The sequence below is a fragment of the Triticum aestivum genome, chromosome 3B (assembly GCF_018294505.1).
Source record: "Triticum aestivum cultivar Chinese Spring chromosome 3B, IWGSC CS RefSeq v2.1, whole genome shotgun sequence".
NCBI lineage: Eukaryota > Viridiplantae > Streptophyta > Magnoliopsida > Poales > Poaceae > Triticum > Triticum aestivum.
This window is the reverse complement of record NC_057801.1, coordinates 467,425,446-467,447,158: the sequence shown is the minus strand read 5'-3', so window position 1 is coordinate 467,447,158 and position 21,713 is coordinate 467,425,446.

The following is a 21,713-nucleotide window of genomic DNA, read 5'->3' as shown; positions in this document are numbered from 1 at the left end:
ATGTTGTTATGTGGTCTGACCGATAAAGATCTTCGTAGAATATGTGGGAACCAATATGAGCATCCAGGTTCCGCTATTGGTTATTGACTGGAGAGGTGTCTCGGTCATGTCTACATAGTTCTCGAACCCGTAGGGTCCGCACGCTTAACGTTACGATGACAGTTTTATTATGAGTTTATGTATGTTGATGTACCGAAGGAGTTCGGAGTCCCGGATGAGATCGGGGATGTAACGCCCACGATGCGGCTATATCTCCCACGTGTCGAGGCACGACTTAGAGGCATAACCGCATAGTGGTTTTGTCGCAAGAAGGGTCATCTTCACACAATCCCATGTAATGAACAAGAATGGGATAAAGAGTTGGCTTACAATCGCCACTTCACACAATACATGAATATAATTCATACATCATCCAAAATACAAACATATAGACCGACTACGGTCAAAATCCAAATGAAAATAAGATAACCCCAAATGCTAGATCCCCGATCGTCCCAACTGGGCCTCCACTACTGATCATCAGGAAAAGACACATAGTAACGGCCACGTTCCTCATCGAACTCCCACTTGAGATCGATCCCATCAACTGCACAGGCATCGTCGGCACCTGCAACTGTTTTGGTAGAATCTGTGAGTCACGGGGACTCAGCAATCTCACACCCGCGAGATCAAGACTATTTAAGCTTAAGGCAAAGGATGGTGTAATGAGGTGGAGCTGCAGCGGCAAAAGCATATATGGTGGCTAACATACGCAAATGAGAGCGAGGAGAGAAGCAACGGAACGGTCGTCATCTAGCAATGACCAAGAAGTGATCCTGAACTCCTACTTACGTCATTCATAACTCAAACCGTGTTCACTTCCCGGACTCCGCCGAGAAGAGACCATCACGGCTACACACACAGTTGATGTATTTTAATTGGGTCAAGTGACAAGTTCTCTACAACTAGACATTAACAAATTCCATCTGCCTCATAACCGCGGGCACGGCTTTCGAAAGATAATACCCTGCAGGGGTGTCCTAACTTAGCCCATCATAAGCTCTCACGGTCAACGAAGGATAAACCTTCTCCCAGAAAGACCCGATCAGTCTCGGAATCCCGGTTTACAAGACATTTCGACAATGGTAAAACAAGACCAGCAAAGCCACCCGAATGTGCCGACAAATCCCGATAGGAGCTGCACATATCTCGTTCTCAGGGCACACCGGATTGTCTAAGCTTCCGATAGGCCAGACCAGAGTTGTCCCTGGTGGCCACCGGCGACTGACAGTTTGGACCAATACTCAGAGGAGCACTGGCCCGGGGGTTTAAATAAAGATGACCCTCGGGCTCTAGAAAACCCGGGGGAAAAAGGCTTAGGTGGCAAATGGTAAAACCAAGGTTGGGCCTTGCTGGAGGAGTTTTATTCAAGGCGAACTGTCAAGGGGGTCCCATAAATCACCCGACCGCGTAAGGAACGCAAACTCAAGGAACATAATCCCGGTATATCAGTAACTAGGGCAGCAAGAGTGGAACAAAACACCAGGCATAAGGCCGAGCCTTCCACCCTTTACCAAGTATATATATAGATGCATTAATTAAATAAGATATATTGTGATATCCCAACATATCCATGTTCCAACATGGAACAACTTCAACTTCACCTGCAACTAGCAACGCTATAAGAAGGGCTGAGCAAAAGCGGTAACTTAGCCAAACAACGGTTTGCTAGGAAAGGATGGTTAGAGGCTGACATGGAAAAATGGGAGACATGATATAGCAAGTGATAGGTAGTGTAGCATGGCAATAGAGCGAACAACTAGCAAAGCAAAGATAGAAGTGATTTCGAGGGGTGGTCATCTTGCCTGCAAGGTTCTCAGAGTTGTCGAAAGCTTGATCCTCGTAAGCGTACTCATCCTCGTTCACGAACTCGTCTCCCGGCTCTACCCAAGACAAAAACACAAGCAACGTAACCACAATCAATCATGAGAAATGCACAAGCAACATGATGCAAAACATGTATGCTATGCAAGATATGATATGCGATGCGTATGCGTGCTCCGGAAGGAAAATGATGAACAAGGCAGTAACTTGGCAAACCAAGCATGCCACTAGAAAGATGAGATGATTTCGGTCGAAATAGATATAAAGATCACCGGAAACGGATGCACGGTTTGCAAATGGCAAGCAAAACAAGAATGACACGAATCTGCGATAAACAACATGATAGCACTTAAAATGCAACAAGTAACAATGCTACAACACTCCAACATAGCAACAAAGCATATGACAGTAATCTGCAGGAGATGCTTGACAAAAGATGAACACTGAGCTATGGCTAGATCACAACATATCAAGCTCAAACAAGCATGGCAAAAGTGCAAAAGATAACAGGTTCTCAGACTTAGTGAAATTACTGGACATGGCAGAAAACAACATCAGGTAGCAATGTTCAGAGCATGAAATCAACATTCTACAGGAACTTAACATGGCAAAACAAGGCATGGCAGTGTTCTACTAAATGCACATGACAAAAGTCCCTTACTGACCATAGGCCAAAAAGGACCAGAAGATATGATGGAAAGCATGTAAACATAGCAAGTTTCGTTAACAGGTTCCAGACTTTGCAGAAAACAGAGCATGGCAGAATCAATAATATGAAGGCCTCTTTGTGAGCTTGATGCAGTCACCACAAGGGAATGCATGACAAAAAAAGCATACCTACAGCAAGATGGCATGTTTATGAAGCTAACCATGGCAAGAACAAAAGCATAGCATGTATGTATCAACTACAATAAGCTTGGCAAAAGTGCATATCATGTTAAGAATCTGCCAGAAATATTTTATAGCAAAGGTAGAGCAAGATTGAGTCATGCTATGGCACTCCATAATTGCAAACAAGGGCAGGAATGGATCAATTACAACTATAGATACAAAACATCCTTACTGAACAACTCCAAAATATGCATGGATCTCTCTGTAGCATCAAGTTTACATGGCAACAAAACAACAGCAGACAAAGACTTAGAGAAATCACTAAGTCCCTGAAATCAGAAACATTACGGAGCCTACTTTACATGCTTGTGCTAGTCACCACAGAGATCACAAAAATACATGGAATACACCCTTGGAAAGATGGCATGGCATACAACAAAACACATGTAGAGCTCATGCCCATAAGATGCACAGATTAAATGATACAAAAATAACAAATCTCCAAGTTCTGCTAAGAACCAGCAGATAACAACAACTAGCACTCTTGCAACAGAGATTTGGGAATCAAGATGGCCTCTAATGAACATGGTGCAATTGAACAAAATGTAGAGCATCATGATACGAACAATTTGACATATTACACGCGCGAAACGAAGCTACATGCAAGGAGTTATGCACTGTTGAACATGGGCACATGCTGGAGGTGATAAGGACTTGGAGAAAAAAATGGGATCGGGAAAGTCAACGGCAGAGCTCACCAGATCGGATCGAGCTCGGGGCTCCGGTGGCGCTCGCCGGCGACGGGAGAACGAGGGGGACGGCGAGGAGGCAGGAGAGGAGGCGAGGCCGGAGAAGGAGGAGGCGGTGACCGCGGCGGCGGAGGAGGGCGACGCCGGCGGGGCGACGACGCCGAGGTCCGGCGGCGGCGATGGCTGACGGCGGGGCGGTCGGTGGCCGGCCGGCGCGGGTGCGGGGCCGCGGTGGAGGAGAGGCATGGGGCGACGGGGGCAGGCGCGCCGGCCGGCCACCGACGGGCCGGGAGGGACCGCGGCGGGCCTGCGGGCCGGCGCGGTGGAGATGGCGGCGGCGACACATGGCGGCCCCCAATCCGCTGGACGCGGCGGCGGAGATGTCCGGCGGGCGCCGGACACGTCCGGTGGCGGCGGGGGAAGTTAGGGTTTCGGGGACTGTGAATGTAATTTCGGGGTACTCACATATAAATAGGTAGAGGGAGCTAGGAGGCTCCAAATGAGGTGCGGTTTTTGCCCACACGATCGTGATCGAACGACCTACATCATGGAAGAGAGTTGGGTGGGTTTTGGGCTGGTTTTGAGAGGGGTTTTGCTGCAACACACAAATGGACTTTGCGGATGCCCGGTTAACCGTTGGAGTACCAAACGATCTCCAAATGGAACGAAACTTGACCGGTGGTCTACCGGTGGTATACCAAGGCCACTTGACAAGCCTTGGTCCATTCCGAGAACGTTTGACACCCGCTTGCGAAAGAAAACAAGAGGGGTGCACCGGAGGAGATAGGAGCGCCGGACTGCAAAACGGACAACGGGGAAAATGCTCGGATGCATGAGATGAACACGTATGCAAATGCAATGCACATGATGACATGATATGAAATGCATGACATGAACAAAATACAAAACGACAAACAAAACCCGACCATGGAGGGAATATCATAGCACATAGCCGAAAATGGCAAGAGTCGGAGTTACAAATATGGAAAGTTACATCCGGGGTGTTACAGGGGAACATGACGAGGAGTCTCGAAATGGCCGAGACGTAAAGATCGATATATTGGACGACTATATTCGGACTTCAGAAAGGTTCCGAGTGATTCGGGTATTTTTCGGAGTACCGGAGAGTTACAGGAATTTGTATTGGGCCTTAATGGGCCATACGGGAAAGGAGAGAAAGGCCCCAAAGGGAGGCCGCACCCCTCCCCATGGACTAGTCCGAATTGGACTAGGGAGGGGGGCGCCCCCTTCCTTCTTTCTCCTTCTCCCTTCCCTTTTCCTACTCCAACAAGGAAAGGAGGAGTCCTACTCCCGGTGGGAGTAGGACTCCCCCCTTGGCGCGCCTCCTCCTAGGCCGGCCGCCTCCCCCCTTGCTCCTTTATATACGGGGGCAGGGGGGCACCTCTAGACACACACAATTGATCAACGATCTTTTAGCCGTGTGCGGTGCCCCCCTCCACCATATTACACCTTGATAATATCGTGGCGGAGCTTAGGCGAAGCCCTGCGTCGGTAGAACATCATCATGGTCACCACGCCGTCGTGCTGACGAAACTCTCCCTCAACACTCGGCTGGATCGGAGTTCGAGGGACGTCTTCGAGCTGAACATGTGCTGAACTCGGAGGTGCCGTGCATTCGGTACTTGATCGGTCGGATCGTGAAGACGTACGACTACATCAACCGTGTTGTGTTAACGCTTCCGCTACGGTCTATGAGGGTACGTGGACAACACTCTCCCCTCTCGTTGCTATGCATCACCATGATCTTGCGTGTTCATAGGATTTTTTTTGAAATTACTACGTTCCCCAACATACATCACCTTGTAACTAACTCCTTAGTCATTTTCTTGCAAGCTTATGATGTGTATTACCGAGAGGACCCAGAGATACCTCCCTGAAACTCGGAGTGACAAATTCTAATCTTGATCTATGCCAACTCAACAAATACCTTTGGAGATACCTATAGAGCATATTTATGATCACTCAGTTATGTTGTGACGTTTGGTAGCACACAAGGTATTCCTCCGGTATTCGGGGGTTGCATAATCTCATAGTGGAAGGAATATGTATTTGTCATGAAGAAAGCAATATCAATAAACTGAATGATCATTATGCTAAGCTAACGGATGGGTCTTGTCCATCACATCATTCTCCTAATGATGTGATCCTGTTATCAAATGACAACACATGTCTATGGTTAGGAAACCTTAACCATCTTTGATCAACGAGCTAGTCTAGTTGAGGCTTACTAGGGACACGATATTTGTTTATGTATTCACACATGTATTTAAGTTTCTGATCAATACAATTCTAGCATGAATAATAAACCTTTATCATGAATAAGGAAATATAAAATAACAACTTTATTATTGCCTCTAGGGCATATTTCCTTCATTATGGTTTACCGAACCTACAGGGTCACATGCTTAAGGTAATCATGATCTGCTGAGTGTTAGTAGGACGAGAGTATCAAGGATTTATTTGTGAAATAGTTTCGTTAATATTCATAATAGTTGTGAGAGGATCCGAAAGCATTTCAGGATCACCGGAAGGGTTTCAGAGAGTATTGGGTAATATCGGGTAATACCAATAATTTAATATATAGGTGGAAAATTTTTTGGGGCTCTTAAATTATACATAATATGCTCTAGTAATTTTTAGAGGGCTTTTATATCTAATTTAATATCAACGAGCCTAAAAAGGCCAAACAGTGGAAGGCAACTTGGGTCACCAAGGCCCAAGTGGGGAGGCGCCCCCCTTTCCCCTTTAGGGGAGGCCGAATTGGGGAAGGGGAGGGACTCCCCTTCCTTCCTTGGCCGTCACAAGGGGAGGGGAGTCCTGTTGGAAATATGCCCTAGAGGTAATAATAAATAGGTTATTATCATATTTCCTTGTTCATGATAATCGTTTATTATCCATGCTAGAATTGTATTGATAGGAAACTCAGATACATGTGTGGATACATGGACAACACCATGTCCCTAGTGAGCCTCTAGTTGACTAGCTCGTTGATCAATAGATGGTTACGGTTTCCTGACCATGGACATTGGATGTCGTTGATAACGGGATCACATCATTAGGAGAATGATGTGCATACCATGATGTCTCTTATCGAATTACCACTATCGTTTATGGGTTAGGCATTAGAGACAACCGCATTCACTTTAAATAGGGCACCACGCAATTCCGTTGAGACGACACCGTTTAGAGAAACCTAAGTTGTCGTTTCTTGAAAGTTTGGGGCTACGACGCTTATGTGAAAAATGTTTCAGGCTGATAAGCTCGAACCCAAAGCGGATAAATGCATCTTCATAGAAAACCCAAAACAGTTGGGTATACCTCCTATTTCAGATCTGGAAGCAAAAGTAATTGCTTCTAGAAACGAGTCCTTTCTTGAGGAAAAGTTTCTCTCGAAAGAATTGAGTGGGAGGATGGTGGAGACTTGATAAGGTTAATGAACCATCACTTCAACTAGTGTGTAGCAGGGCACAGGAAGTTGTTCCTGTGGCACCTACACCAATTGAAGTGGAAGCTTATGATAGTGATCATGAAACTTTGTATCAAGTCACTACCAAACATCGTAGGACGACGAAGATACGTGCTACTTCAGAGTGGTACGTGATCCTGTCTGAGATATCATGTTGTTGGACAATACTGAACCTACGAGCTATGGAGAAGCGATGGTGGGCCCATATTTCGACAAATGGTTAGAACCAATGAAATCCGAGATAAATGGATCTTTGAGAAGAAGACGGACATGGACGGTAATGTTACCGTCTATGAAGCTCGACTTGTGGCAAAGAGTATTTCCACAAGTTCAAGGAGTTGACTACGATGAGATTTTCTCATCCGTAGCGATGCTTAAGTCCGTCGGAATCATGTTAGCATTAGCTGCATTTGTGAAATCTGGCAGATGGATGTCAAAACAAGTTTCCTTACCAGTTTTCGTAAGGAAAGGTTGTATGTGATACAATCAGAAAGGTTTTGTCGATCCTAAGGATGCTAAAAGGTATGCTAGCTCCAGCAATCCTTCCATGGACTAGAGCAAGCATCTCGGAGTCAGAATATACGCTTTGATGGAGTGATCAAAGTTTTTGGGTTTATACAAAGTTTGTTAGAAACTTGTATTTACAATAAAGTGAGTGGGAGCGCTATAACATTTCTGATAAGTATATGTGAATGACATATTGTTGATCCGAAATGATGTAAAATTTCTAGAAAACATAAAGGGTTGTTTGAAAGGAGTTTTTCAAAAGAAGACCTGGATAAAGCTGCTTACATATTGGGCATCAAGATCTATAGAGATAGATCAAGACGCCCGATGATACTTTCAAAGAATGCACATCTTGACATGATTTTGAAAGAGTTCAAAATAGATCAGCAAAGAAGGAGTTCTTGGCTATGTTACAAGGTGTGAGTATTGAGTAAGACTCAAGACCTGACCACAACAGAAGAGAGAGAAAGGACGAAGGTCGTCCCCTATGCTTCAGACGTAGGCTCTACAGTATGATATGTTGTGTACCGCACATGAAGTGTGCCTTGCCATGAGTTGGTCAAGGGGTACAATAGTGATCCGGGAATGGATCACATGACAGCGGTCGAACTTATCCTTAGTATCTAGTGGACTAAGGAATTTTCTCGATTATGGAGGTGAAAAGGAGTTCGTCGTAAAGGGTTACGTCAATGCGAACTTTGACACTAATCCGGATGACTCTGAGTAGTAAACCGGATTCGTATAGTAGAGCAATTATTTGAAATGGCTCCAAATAGCGTGTGGTAGCAACCACAAGATGACATAGATATTCGTAAAGCACGCACGGATCTGAAAGGTTCAGACCCGTTGACTAAATAACCTCTCTCACAAGCATAACATGATCAAACTAGAACTCATTAAGTGTTAATCACATAGAGATGTGAACTAGATGGTTGACTCTAGTAAACTCTTTGGATGTTGGTCACATGGTGATGTGACCTATGAGTGTTAATCACATGGTGATGTGGACTAGATTATTGACTCTAGTGCAAGTGGGAGACTGTTGGAAATATGCCCTAGAGGCAATAATAAATAGGTTATTATCATATTTCCTTGTTCATGATAATCGTTTATTATCCATGCTAGAATTGTATTGATAGGAAACTCAGATACATGCGTGGATACATAGACAACACCATGTCCCTAGTGAGCCTCTAGTTGACTAGCTCGTTGATCAATAGATGGTTACGGTTTCCTGACCATGGACATTGGATGTCATTGATAATGGGATCACATCATTAGGAGAATGATGTGATGGACGAGACCCAATCCTAAGCCTAGCACAAGATCATGTAGTTCGTTTGCTCAGAGCTTTTCTAATGTCAAGTATCAGTTCCTTAGACCATGAGATTGTGCAACTCCCGGATACCGTAGGAATGCTTTGGGTGTACCATACGTCACAACGTAACTGGGTGACTATAAAGGTGCACTACAGGTATCTCCGAAAGTGTCTATTGGGTTGGCACGAATCGAGACTGGGATTTGTCACTCCGTGTAAACGGAGAGGTATCTCTGGGCCCACTCGGTAGGACATCATCATAATGTGCACAGTGTGACCAAGGAGTTGATCACGGGATGATGTGGGTTACAGAACGAGTAAAGAGACTTGCTGGTAACGAGATTGAACAAGGTATCGGGATACCGACGATCGAATCTCGGGCAAGTAACATACCGATAGACAAAGGGAATTGAATACGGGATTGATTGAATCCCCGACATCGTGGTTCATCCGATGAGATCATCGTGGAACATGTGGGAGCCAACATGGGTATCCAGATCCCGCTGTTGGTTATTGACCGGAGAACGTCTCGGTCATGTCTGCATGGTTCCCAAACCCGTAGGGTCTACACGCTTAAGGTTCGATGACGCTAGGGTTATAGGGAAAAGATATACGTGGTTACCGAATGTTGTTCGGAGTCCCGGATGAGATCCCGGACGTCACGAGGAGTTCTGGAATGGTCCGGAGGTAAAGATTTATATATGGGAAGTCCTATTTTGGTCACCGGAAAAGTTTCGGGTGATATCGGTAATGTACCGGGACCACCGGGAGGGTCCCGGGGGTCCACCAAGTGGGGCCACCAGCCCCAGAAGGCTGTGTGGGCCAAGTGTGGGAGGGGACCAGCCCCAGGTGGGCTGGTGCGCCCCCCACCAAGGCCCAAGGCGCATGGGAGAGTGGGAGGGGGCAAAGCCTAGGTCCAGATGGGCCTTAGGGCCCATCTAGTGGGGCGCCCCCCCTCTCCTCCCCTTGGCCGCCCCCCTTGATGGGATCTAGGGCTGGCCGCCAGCCTTTGGGGGTGGAAACCCTAGAGGTGGCGCAGCCCCCTCCCCCCCTATATATAGTTGAGGTTTGGGCTGCCCAAGACACACGAGAACGTCTCTCTTTCGGCGCAGCCCTACCCCTCTCCCTCCTCCTCCTCTCCCGCGGTGCTTGGCGAAGCCCTGCGGGATTGCCACGCTCCTCCATCACCACCACGCCGCCGTGCTGCTGCTGGATGGAGTCTTCCCCAACCTCTCCCTCTCTCCTTGCTGGATCAAGGCGTGGGAGACGTCACCGGGCTGCACGTGTGTTGAACGCGGAGGCACCGTTCTTCGGTGCTCAGATCGGAATCAACCGCGATCTGAATCGCTATGAGTACGACTCCCTCATCCGCGTTCTTGCAACGCTTCCGCATCGCGATCTACAAGGGTATGTAGATCCACTCCCCTTCCCCTCGTTGCTAGAGTACTCCATAGATTGATCTTGGTGATGCGTAGAAAATTTTGAATTTCTGCTACGTTCCCCAACAAGTCCTTCCCCTCCTCTTGGATGCCCCTCTCCCCTATAACCTATATATAGTGGAGGTCTTGGCCCCTTTTCTACACACAAGTTTTATGTGCCTCCTATAGCCCAATACTACTAGTTCTAATTGAGATAATTAGAGCTAGTTCTAGTTCTCTAATCCTCATAATTAGAAGCCCAGTGTGGCTCTATTCTCCTCCTCTAATTCTCTAGCGGTGATTAGTTCTGGACGGCCTGCGCTGCTGGATCATGAAGACCATACGCTTGCAAACTGTAGAGAGTCCATGCATTCAGTCTTCAGTTTGGGATCGTTCAAGGGCGGTTCGTAGGACCGTTCATCAATGGTTCGAGAGACTCCAAGTACGATTAACACTGACTCTTCTGCTTCGACTACATACTCAGAGTTGATATCCAATCCTCTAATGCACCTTCATATTGTTCCCGGGTGTTTGTAGGGAGATTTTTTTTCTACTATGTTTCCCAACACTTTGATCTCCACCTGTACAACTCCAAGACAAAGACATGGGGTGCCGAGCTGATCCATCTTGATTCGCCGCAGGATTTCGAGTTCCACTCTCCGAACAAAGGGATCACCATTAGAGGGGAGCTCGGTTCAGTGGGTTGGGTTGACCTCAGGTGGGGCATTGTCATCTATGCCCTTCTCCTCCTTGACATCCACCAGAGCCTTCGCTACATCCTACTGCCTTCACCACTGTCGCCCGGTCCACTCAAGCGTTATCCGTTGTATGTTCAGAACATCATTGTCCTGCAGCGTTACATCAAGTATTTCCACGATAACGACAGACCTGGCTCAAACAATGGAAGCTCCCCGATCTGCCAAGGTTGGATTGCCGCAACAAAAAAGTTTTTCAAGCATTATTGGTTCTACTTCTAGTAGCAACTGGGAGGAGGACCGCACGATCAGATGCTCTGATGATGTACCATTGGATTGCCCCGTGTATGCCCGAATGCTAGTACCTAATCTGCAGGAGGGTGATGATACCAAGCCAAACCTCAAGAGAATTTGTTTATTCTATCCTGCTCCTAGCTTGCATGACGGTTGACGGTGATGTTGTTTACGTCATGCACCTCATGCACACACGTGATCCCCGTGAGGACAAGTGATATAGACCAAACCTCGATGGTGAGATCCGATCTGTTAATGCGGCCCGACCTTTCATGACACTCCATCTTCAGTAGCAGTACCTCTTGCCCGCGCATGCGATGTACACGAAATAGAGGGTTTGAACCTTGCGGCTCAGCACGAAAAAACCAATCTCAACGATGGTACTCACGCGCAAAAACAATTTCATAAAGAAATCGCAACACAGAGGTTTTCTAAAGATCCCTCTAAAACTTATACGGGTGTCTATCCTTCAAAACACATCGTGTCTCTTTTATAAAAATAACCTCCTTTTTACATGGACGCACTTGGCTTTATATATAGCCTGCAAAACATCTACGGAACATGGTCTCAAAGAAAAATAAGCAACCGACTAACAAGTTACGTACGTAACCAGGACAAACTAGCACACGTAATAAAACTCTTCTCCAATTAGAGGGTGCTTGGATTCAAGGGACTTATTTTAGTCTGACTAAAAATAGTCTCTTTAAGAGGCTAAAGTTCCAAGCAGCCCTGACTAAAGAGGGGTTAAAACTAGTCTTGAGACTAAATTCTTTTAGTCAGGGGTACCCCTACTAAAATGTGGATTAGTCCTCTCTCTTCTCATTTAACTCCTCTCCTTTAACACAGATGAGTTTTGGATTGGAGGGTTTGAAGGATAATAAATGCTCATTAACTTGATTTTAGTTTCTTTAGTATTTGGATCCAAACATGGGTGAGGCTAGCAAGTTTTAATCCCGCTACTTTTAGTCATGGGACTAAAACGTATCCAAGCACCCTCTTAAACTACCTTTTAAATCTTGATGGATCCTAAACTTACAACTAAATAATATTGGAGGTGGACCCCAGCCCGTGCCCTTTAATGACAAGAAATCACGTACGAGTCTCCAACTCTCAACACATTGAGAAACTTCCTTCTTACGTGGAGGTGGCAAAAACAGAAATAAATCTCTGTCATTTATATTGTTGGCCGAACCAAATAAATGACACCCCGCATGCTCCCTTCCATTAACTAGGTTTCCATCTCTCTATAAATGGACACTGAATTTTCCTTGCCAAAACGAGCCTGATTAATCTTGCATGCATATCTCTGAGTTAATACATTACCTTGCATGCAAGTATTCCCCTTTCCCTTTGAATCATGCACGTCCCTTCCTTCTCATTGGCACAAAGCAAAGCAACGTCTTGTTTTACTGTAACTGAAAGTAATTCATCGTCGCTTGGCACATAGATATCCTTAACCTTTAATCCACTGACATGCGGCATTATTTTGCGATCATCAACAATACTAAGATTAGTCTTGGCCGTATCAACAAGTCATGTGTGATTGCTCTTGATACGAGGAACAAGAGTACAAGACTATAAAAGGCGTGGCTAATTTTGCCTCTGGAAACCCCTCGGTCATTGTTTCACCTACCTTGAGAGTGTGATCTCCAAGCATCTGGGCATTTAAATTCCATGGTTACTGTTTGAGGAGATATATAAAAGGCTTGATTTAAAAAATGCGGGCAAGTGGCCATCACCGACCATGTGGGCAAGAGGCCGGACAGACAAGACCCTCCGCATTTGAAGTAGTGCCCCTATGAGACACCTAATGAAGGCAACACCCTCCCCCGGTTGGCCGCATGCCAATTGGGTCCACCTGACGCATGCAAATGCTGACAGCCAAACCCGTCTCAACCGTCGCGTGCGAAGCAGCGCGTGAGAGAGTGCACACAAGCGCGATCGGAAACACCGCAGGAGGGTGGCCCTGGCCGCACCCGCGAGCCACGTGTTATGGACCTCGAGGAAAATTGTCCAAGTGTGAGGCATCCTTTGAGATCGAAACACGCGAAACGCACCAAGCAGCCAATCGTGCGAGGCCCAGGAGCAACAAACGGCGTGGTTGGCACTCTCGCGTCGCGAGGCCCCTAGGAGGCGGGTACTTCAACATCATTTATAGGACTAATGTATATGCTAGTAACCTCACCATTAGAATAATAGGTTACCACACTACACTTCAGGCAACACATAACCAAACAATGACACATTGCATATGAGGAGCACATACTGTCACGCCCAATATGCGATACTATCCTAAAGCGACTAGAAGGCCTCACCAAGGATAGAACCGCATATTGAAACGCTTTTGCAAGGTGGATATCATTACATCAACATTACATAATAGATGGGGATACATACAAAAGGCATACAATGCCACACGAATACAACATCATCTTACATAAGAGCACCATCCGCCTACGGATGAAACACAAACAGAAACTCAAACGACATCCACCTTGCTAGCCTAGGCTGCCGACCTGGAACCTATCCCCTGATCGAAGAAGCAGAAGAAGAACTCCAAAATAGGCAAACATCGCTCTCGCGTCATGATCATCGCATAACATGTACCTGCAACTGTTGGTGTAGTAATCTGTGAGCCACGAGGACTCAGCAATCCCATTACCATGGGTATCAAGACTAGCAAAGCTTAATGGGAAAGGAAGGGGTAAAGTGGTGAGGTTGCAGCAGCGGCTAAGCATATATGGTGGCTAACATACGCAAATGAAAGCGAGAAGAGAAACAAAGGAACGGTCGTCAACTAGTAATGATCAAGAAGTGATCCTGAACTCCTACTTACGTCAGACATAACCCAGAAACCGTGTTCTCCTCTCGATCAACCCCGAAAAGAGACACTCACGGTTATGCACACGGTTGGTGTATTTTAGAAGAGTTTACTTCAAGTTTACTACAACCGGATATTAACAAATTCCCATCTGCCACATAACCGCAGGCACGGCTCTTGAAAGTTTATACCCTGCAGGGGTGTCCCAACTTAGCCCATGATAAGCTCTCGCGATCAACGAAGGATATTCCTTCTCCCCGGGAAGACCCGATCAGTCTCGGAATCTCGGCTACAAGACATTTCGACAGTAATAAAACAAGGCCAGCAAGACCGCCCTATGCGCCGACAATCCCGATAGGAGTTGCACATATCTCGTTCTCAGAGCAACACCGGATGAGCACACCGTACAACTAAAACCAGCCCTCGAGTTTCCCCAAGGTGGCGCTGCAAAGGACTCTAGTTTGGACCAACACTTAGACAAGCATTGGCCCGGGGGGGCTGAATAAAGATGACCCTTGGGTTGGCCGACCCAAGGGAAGGGTATAGGTGGTGGTGAGGCAAATGGTAAAACCAAGGTTGGGCCTTGCTGGACAAGTTTTATTCAAAGCAAACTATCAAGGGGGTCCCATAAATCACCCAACCGCGTTAGGGACGCAAAATCCGGGAACATAATACCGATATGACGGAAACTAGGGCGGCAAGAGTGGAAAAAAACACCAGGCATAAGGCCAAGCCTTCCACCCTTTACCAAATATATAGATGCATTAATAATATAAGAGATATTGTGATATCCCAACAAAAACCTGTCCACCATGGGGCAATCTTCAACTTCACCTTCAACTAGCAACGCTATAAGAGGGGCTGAGCAAAAGCGGTAACATAGCCAAACAACGGTTTGCTAGGAAGGGTGACAAAGGTTAAAGGTTCATGGCAATTTGGGAGGCTTGAAGAGCAATTGATATGTAGCGCAGCAAAGCGATAGAACGAAGCAACTAGCATAGCAATGATAATAGTGAGATCCAGGGTAGCGGTCATCTTGCCTGAAATCCCGCAAGGAAGAAGAACGAGTCCATGAAGAAGATGAAGCCACGAAGACGAACCAAGCGTAGACGAACAAATCCTCACGATCGCAACGAAACGGGAACTATCGAGAAGAAGCACACAACATAGTAAACACACCACACATGAACAAGGCATGATGCACAACAAGCATGATGCATGACAAGGCTACATGGAGCTACTCATGGCAAAATATGATGCAAACAAGAACAACACCTCAAAGCAAGTTTAAATGAGGCCGGAAACAACATAGAACAATTCCGGTAAGTCCTCATATGCATATTTCGAAATTGGTACAGATCTGAATAAACCTTAAGTTCAAGTTGTTAAACAGCAAGGTAAGATGCACCAAGATGATCTACATGAAATTCTAGTCAAGTTACATATAAAGTTCATTTAATTCGGAGCTACGGCCTAGAAGATATGAGCAAAGCAAGTTAAACATGGCATTGATGCAAAATGCATACAAACATCAAGCAAACACCCCAAAACAAGGATGCAACATGATAATATGAAGATACATGCAATTCTAAGCAAGTTACATATAGAGCACACTCAAAACGGAGCAACGGTTCAACACATACACTCTATACAAGTTTAAAGCACAAGCTGTCCAAAACAGCAACTAGGCATATTGCAAGCATCAAAACACTATGCTACAGCATCTCAACGTGAAAACAAAAGGCATGGGCATGAAGTACAGGTAAAACATGACAAAACATGAACACTAAGCTATCTCCAGAAATCACTAGAACGTGCTCAAAAGGACATGGCAAGATTGCAAATAATAACAGTTTCAGGCTTAGCAGAAATAACATCAGGTTGCAAAGTTTAGAGCTATCAAACAACATGCTACAGGAACTTATCATGGCGAACAAAGGCATGGCATGAATCTACTAATTACATAAAACAAATGTCCTTTAATGACCATAAGCCAAAAAGGATCAGAAGATATGATGGCACCCATGTAAACATAGCAAGTTATATTACAGATTCATACATGGCAGGAACAACAATAAGTAGACATGTTGGTGAGCTTGAACCACTCACCACAGAGCAATACATGGCATGGCAAGGCAACTCACAGTAAGAAGACATGTTTATGAAGCTAAGCATGACAAGAACAAGTTCATAGGGTGCATGGATCACTAACAACAATCATGGAAACATTGAACTTAATGTTAACAGGCTTACAGCAACATTATTTAGCAATTTGAGAGCAAGATTACAACAAGCTACAACAAGCTATAAATGCAACCAGGGGCATGGATGGATAGAGCATGATATGTATAACAAAACATCCTTAGTAAACATCTCCAGATTATGCATAGATTGACTTGTGGAAGCAGGTTAACATAGCATCATGATATAGCAGATTCAGACATGCAAAACAGCAACAGCAAGTACCCTACTTAGCAAGCTTGATGCACTCACTACAGGAATCACAAAAATACAAGGATGACACCACTGTAAAGATGGCATGACATAGCACAAAACACATGTAGACCTCATGCTCATAAGACGCACACATCAAATGCAACAAAAATGACAAATCATCAAGTTATAACAGTTTCAGCAGATTAACATCATATAGCACTCTTGCAACAATGAGTCGGGCATCAAGCTGAGCTCAAATGAACATGATGCAATGGAATGAAATGAAGAGCATCTTATAACGAACATTTTGACATATTATACGCACGAAACGGAGCAGTATGCAACAAGTTATGATGCGATGAACATGGCATGAAAATGTCACAGATTCGGGGACTTAGTGGAAATTTCACCTCGGGGACAAAGTGGACGGGGCGATCCGGGACGGAGGCGTTTGGATCGGGGGCTTGGTGGATCTCGTCCCGATCCACGGACCTCGCCGGAGTTGACGACGGCGGCCGGAGACGCGGGCGGAGGAGGCCGTCGGGGAGGTCGAGGTGGCCGGGCGGAGTGAGATCCGGCCGGATCCCACCGGATCCGGACCGGAGGGGACCGGCGCGGGGCGGAGGTGCGCGGGCGGCGCCGGAGCCCGGTGAGGTGGCGGCGGCCGATGGAGTGCCGAGGCGGCGACGCGGGTCCGAGGGGCGACCGGGGCGTCGGCGCAGCAGGCGCGGGCGGTGCCGGCAGCGGCGACCGGCGGAGGGAGGCGGCGGAGGTCGCCGGCGAGGCTGCCGGAGATGGCGGCGCCGGCGAGGGGAGGCGGAGATGGTGGCGGCGGATCGGGCCTCCGGGGAGGCGCGCGAGAGGCGGGCGTGGGCCCAGTTGGCGACGCGAGAGGAAGAGGACTAGGGTTTGCACTGAAATTTCGGAGGGGGAGGTCTATATATAGGTAGAGGGAGCTAGGAGAGTCCAAATGAGGTGCGGTTTTCGCCCACACGATCGTGATCGAACGACCGAGAGCATGGAGGGGAGTTTGCTGGGTTTTGGGCCACTTTGGAAGGGGTGTTGGGCTGCACACAAAAGAAGCTTTAACGGTTACCCGGTTAACCGTTGGAGTATCGAACGACCTCCAAATGGCACGAAACTTGACAGGCGGTCTACCGGTGGTATATCAAGGCCGCTTGGCAAACCTCGGTCCATTCCGAGACCGTTTAACACCTGCTCACGAAAAGAGGCAAGAAGGGGACGCCGGGTGACATAGGAATGCCAGATTGCAAAACGGACAACGGGGAAAATGCTCAGATGCATGAGACGAACACGTATGCAAATGCGATGCACGTGACGACATGATATGAAATGTAGATGATGACATGGCAAAGTGCAACACGCAAGCAAATGACATGGCAAGGACATCGAATAACTGGCAGACACCTGGCGCATCGAATTCGGGGCGTTACAACACTCCTCCACTAACAAGAGATCTCGTCCCGAGATCTTAGGACCGAGACGGAAGGGAAAAGGGATGAGGTGAAACAAGAACGCAAGAAAAAAAAAGATGAACAACGCAAGGCCTCTGGAAGAATTGAAAGAATTTAGAATAGCTCCGGAATAATTAGAAGAGTCAAGTAAGATCCTAGGAAAAGACCTGTGGGTTAGGGCCCACTAAAGAGAAAAACATCATTGGAAAGGGATGTTGAATAGATAGATGATGCACCGGAACAATTGAAATATTTGAATGAGGTGACAACCTCGAATTAATTGGAACACAGACGAATCTCCTGAGATGTCTTCAGCACTCCGGAAGGATAAACTGGCGAGAGGCGAACGAGCAAAGGGAAATATTTGAGCTGAGGGAAAGAATACGATCGACAATGAAAAAACTTGAATTGAATCCACCGGAAAAGAAAGAGATGAAGAATGACGAACGAGACGAGAATTCACCGGTTGAATTAATTGAGGGAAAACCTGAAGAGGCTCCACACGAATGACATGCTTGAAACAGACTCAAGCTCCGGGAAGAAGAGGGTGGGAGGGCGGGAAAAACAAAGGAAACTTGGAAGGGGAAACGACGAATATCTTGAAGAGAAAAACACCGGTTGAAATCATTGAGGAAAGAAAGCAAAGACTTCGCACGAGTGGGATGGATACTCGATTACGGACTCCGGTTCCGAGAAGAAAAAAGGGGTGGGCGGGTGGGAAAAAAAGACAACTGAGGATTGAACTTGCAAAACAAAGAGGGTCAAATCGCCATGACGAGAAATGCACCGGATGCAAAGAGCTGAGGAACAACGATCGGAAAACCAACTGCGTGATCCTAAAGAAAGTTTGAAAGGGAAGAGGAGTAATTCAAAACACCTACGTCAAGATTCCTGACGAGAGCGACGAAGGGGCTGAGGAGTAAAAAGAATTCCTACTCTCCGATATAACTAGACTCCGAAAACAGTTTTCTTCTAGACTAAACAACGGCCAAACTACACGATCAATCAAGGGGGCTCCTAAGGTCGGTCGAGGCTCTGATACCAACTTGTCACGCCCAATATGCGATACTATCCTAAAGCGACTAGAAGGTCCCACCAAGGATAGAACCGCATATTGAAACGCTTTTGCAAGGTGGATATCATTACATCAACATTACATAATAGATGGGGATACATACAAAAGGCATACAATGCCACACGAATACAACATCATCTTACATAAGAGCACCATCCGCCTACGGATGAAACACAAACAGAAACTCAAACGACATCCAACCTGCTAGCCCAGGCTGCCGACCTGGAACCTATCCCCTGATCGAAGAAGCAGAAGAAGAACTCCAAAATAGGCAAACATCGCTCTCGCGTCATGATCATCGCATAACATGTACCTGCAACTGTTGGTGTAGTAATCTGTGAGCCACGAGGACTCAGCAATCCCATTACCATGGGTATCAAGACTAGCAAAGCTTAATGGGAAAGGAAGGGGTAAAGTGGTGAGGTTGCAGCAGCGGCTAAGCATATATGGTGGCTAACATACGTAAATGAAAGTGAGAAGAGAAACAAAGGAACGGTCGTCAACTAGTAATGATCAAGAAGTGATCCTGAACTCCTACTTACGAACATTTTGACATATTATATGCACGAAACGGAGCAGTATGCAGCAAGTTATGATGCGATGAACATGGCATGAAAATGTCACAGATTCGGGGACTTAGTGGAAATTTCACCTCGGGGACAAAGTGGACGGGGCGATCCTGGATGGAGGCGTTTGGATCGGGGGCTTGGTGGATCTCGTCCCGATCCACGGACCTCGCCGGAGTTGATGACGGCGGCCGGAGACGCGGGCGGAGGAGGCTGTCGGGGAGGTCGAGGTGGCCGGGCGGAGCGAGATCCGGCCGGATCCCACCGGATCCGGACCGGAGGGGACCGGCGCGGGGCGGAGGTGCGCGGGCGGCGCCGGAGCCCGGCGAGGTGGCGGCGGTCGGCGAAGTGCCGAGGCGGCGACGCGGGTCCGAGGGGCGACCGGGGCGTCGGCGCAGCAGGCGCGGGCGGTGCCCGCAGCGGCGGCCGGCGGAGGGAGGCGCCGGAGGGCGGCGGAGGTCGCCGGCGAGGCTGCCAGAGATGGCGGCGCCGGTGAGGGGAGGCGGAGATGGTGGCGGCGGATCGGGCCTCGGGGGAGGCGAGCGGGAGGCGGGCGTGGGCCTGGTTGGCAGCGCGGGAGGAAGAGGACTAGGGTTTGCACCGAAATTTCGGAGGGGGAGGTCTATATATAGGTAGAGGGAGCTAGGAGAGTCCAAATGAGGTGCGGTTTTCGCCCACACGATCGTGATCGAACGACCGAGAGCATGGAGGGGAGTTTGCTGGGTTTTGGGCCACTTTGGAAGGGGTGTTGGGCTGCACACAAAAGAGGCTTTAACGGTTACCCGGTTAACCGTTGGAGTATCAAACGACCTCCAAATGGCACGAAACTTGACATGCGGTCTACCAAGGCCGCTTGGAAAACCTCAGTCCATTCTGAGACCGTTTAACACCCGCTCACGAAAAGAGGCAAGAAGGGGACGCCGGGTGACATAGGAGTGCCGGATTGCAAAACGGACAACGGGGAAAATGCTCAGATGCATGAGACGAACACGTATGCAAATGCGATGCACATGACGACATGATATGAAATGCAGATGATGACATGGCAAAGTGCAACACGCAAGCAAATGACATGGCAAGGACATCGAATAACTGGCGGACACCTGGCGCATCGAATCCGGGGCGTTACACATACCCACAACCAAATGTCGTGCTTGCGTTTGTGCTGCCATGTAGTGTGGGGATTTGTGGGCAATCAAACAAAGTGTAGAACCTGGTTTAGATCATGTATGTAGGAGGTCCGAAATTGATCCAGGGAACAAAACCAATTACACCCAACATTGTTTTTAGGGACATTTACATTTGTGCCCCTAACTCAAACCTACTACACAGATTACCCCTAATATCAAAGCATTCTCAAATTTGCCCCCTGTGCCGTTATGTGCCCTTACAGAAATGCCCTCCGTGCCATATCCGCCCGGTCAAAGTCCTTTGACCATCAATGGGGCGTTTCCTGGACATATTTGCCCCTCTATTCACTTGTCACTTACATGCGGGTCCTACCCTAGGAAAAAGAGAATTTTTTTGTCTTATTCACTCTCACTCACTTATAACATAAAAAACTCTCCCTCTCTCATAACCTCTCTCTCCTTGACATGTGTGCCAAGGACCCACTTGCAGTGTCCACACTAGTCCACGCGCTCCAAAGCAAGGCAAGGCTCGCCAGGTGGCCGTCGCCGATGAGGGGCGGCGTGCCTACATGTGAAGACCAAGGGGACGAGTTCGGGGTGGTTTGTCGAAGGATTTGCAGGTGGTGGTCGAGGCGGGTGGCGGCGGACTGTGACGCCATGCACGGGGAGCGCATGAGACATTCCGCGGAGGACGTCGATGCTAGCTGTCTCGGTCGAAGGCTAGATCGAGACCAAAGAGCATGGCCATGTGCCCCTCTGGCCGCCTCAATCGGGCCTAGGGCCGCCTGTAGACGACGGACGGGACTCTGATCTCCGCCATGGATGTGCTTTTGAGCTCCTAAATTCGTCCGCCCCGAGCCACCGTTGACCTCCTCGACCTCAATGCATCGTCGTTGAAATCTTGTGGACCTACTCCCCTCTTCCACTGCTCGACCCCGTTCCCGGAGCGCCCTGCCCGAAGCTGGCCGCCATGATTGACCTCGGCTAGCTCGGTCGTCTGCGCGCGCCCACCTACCTGCGAGTGACGTGCCCGTGAAGATGAATTGGT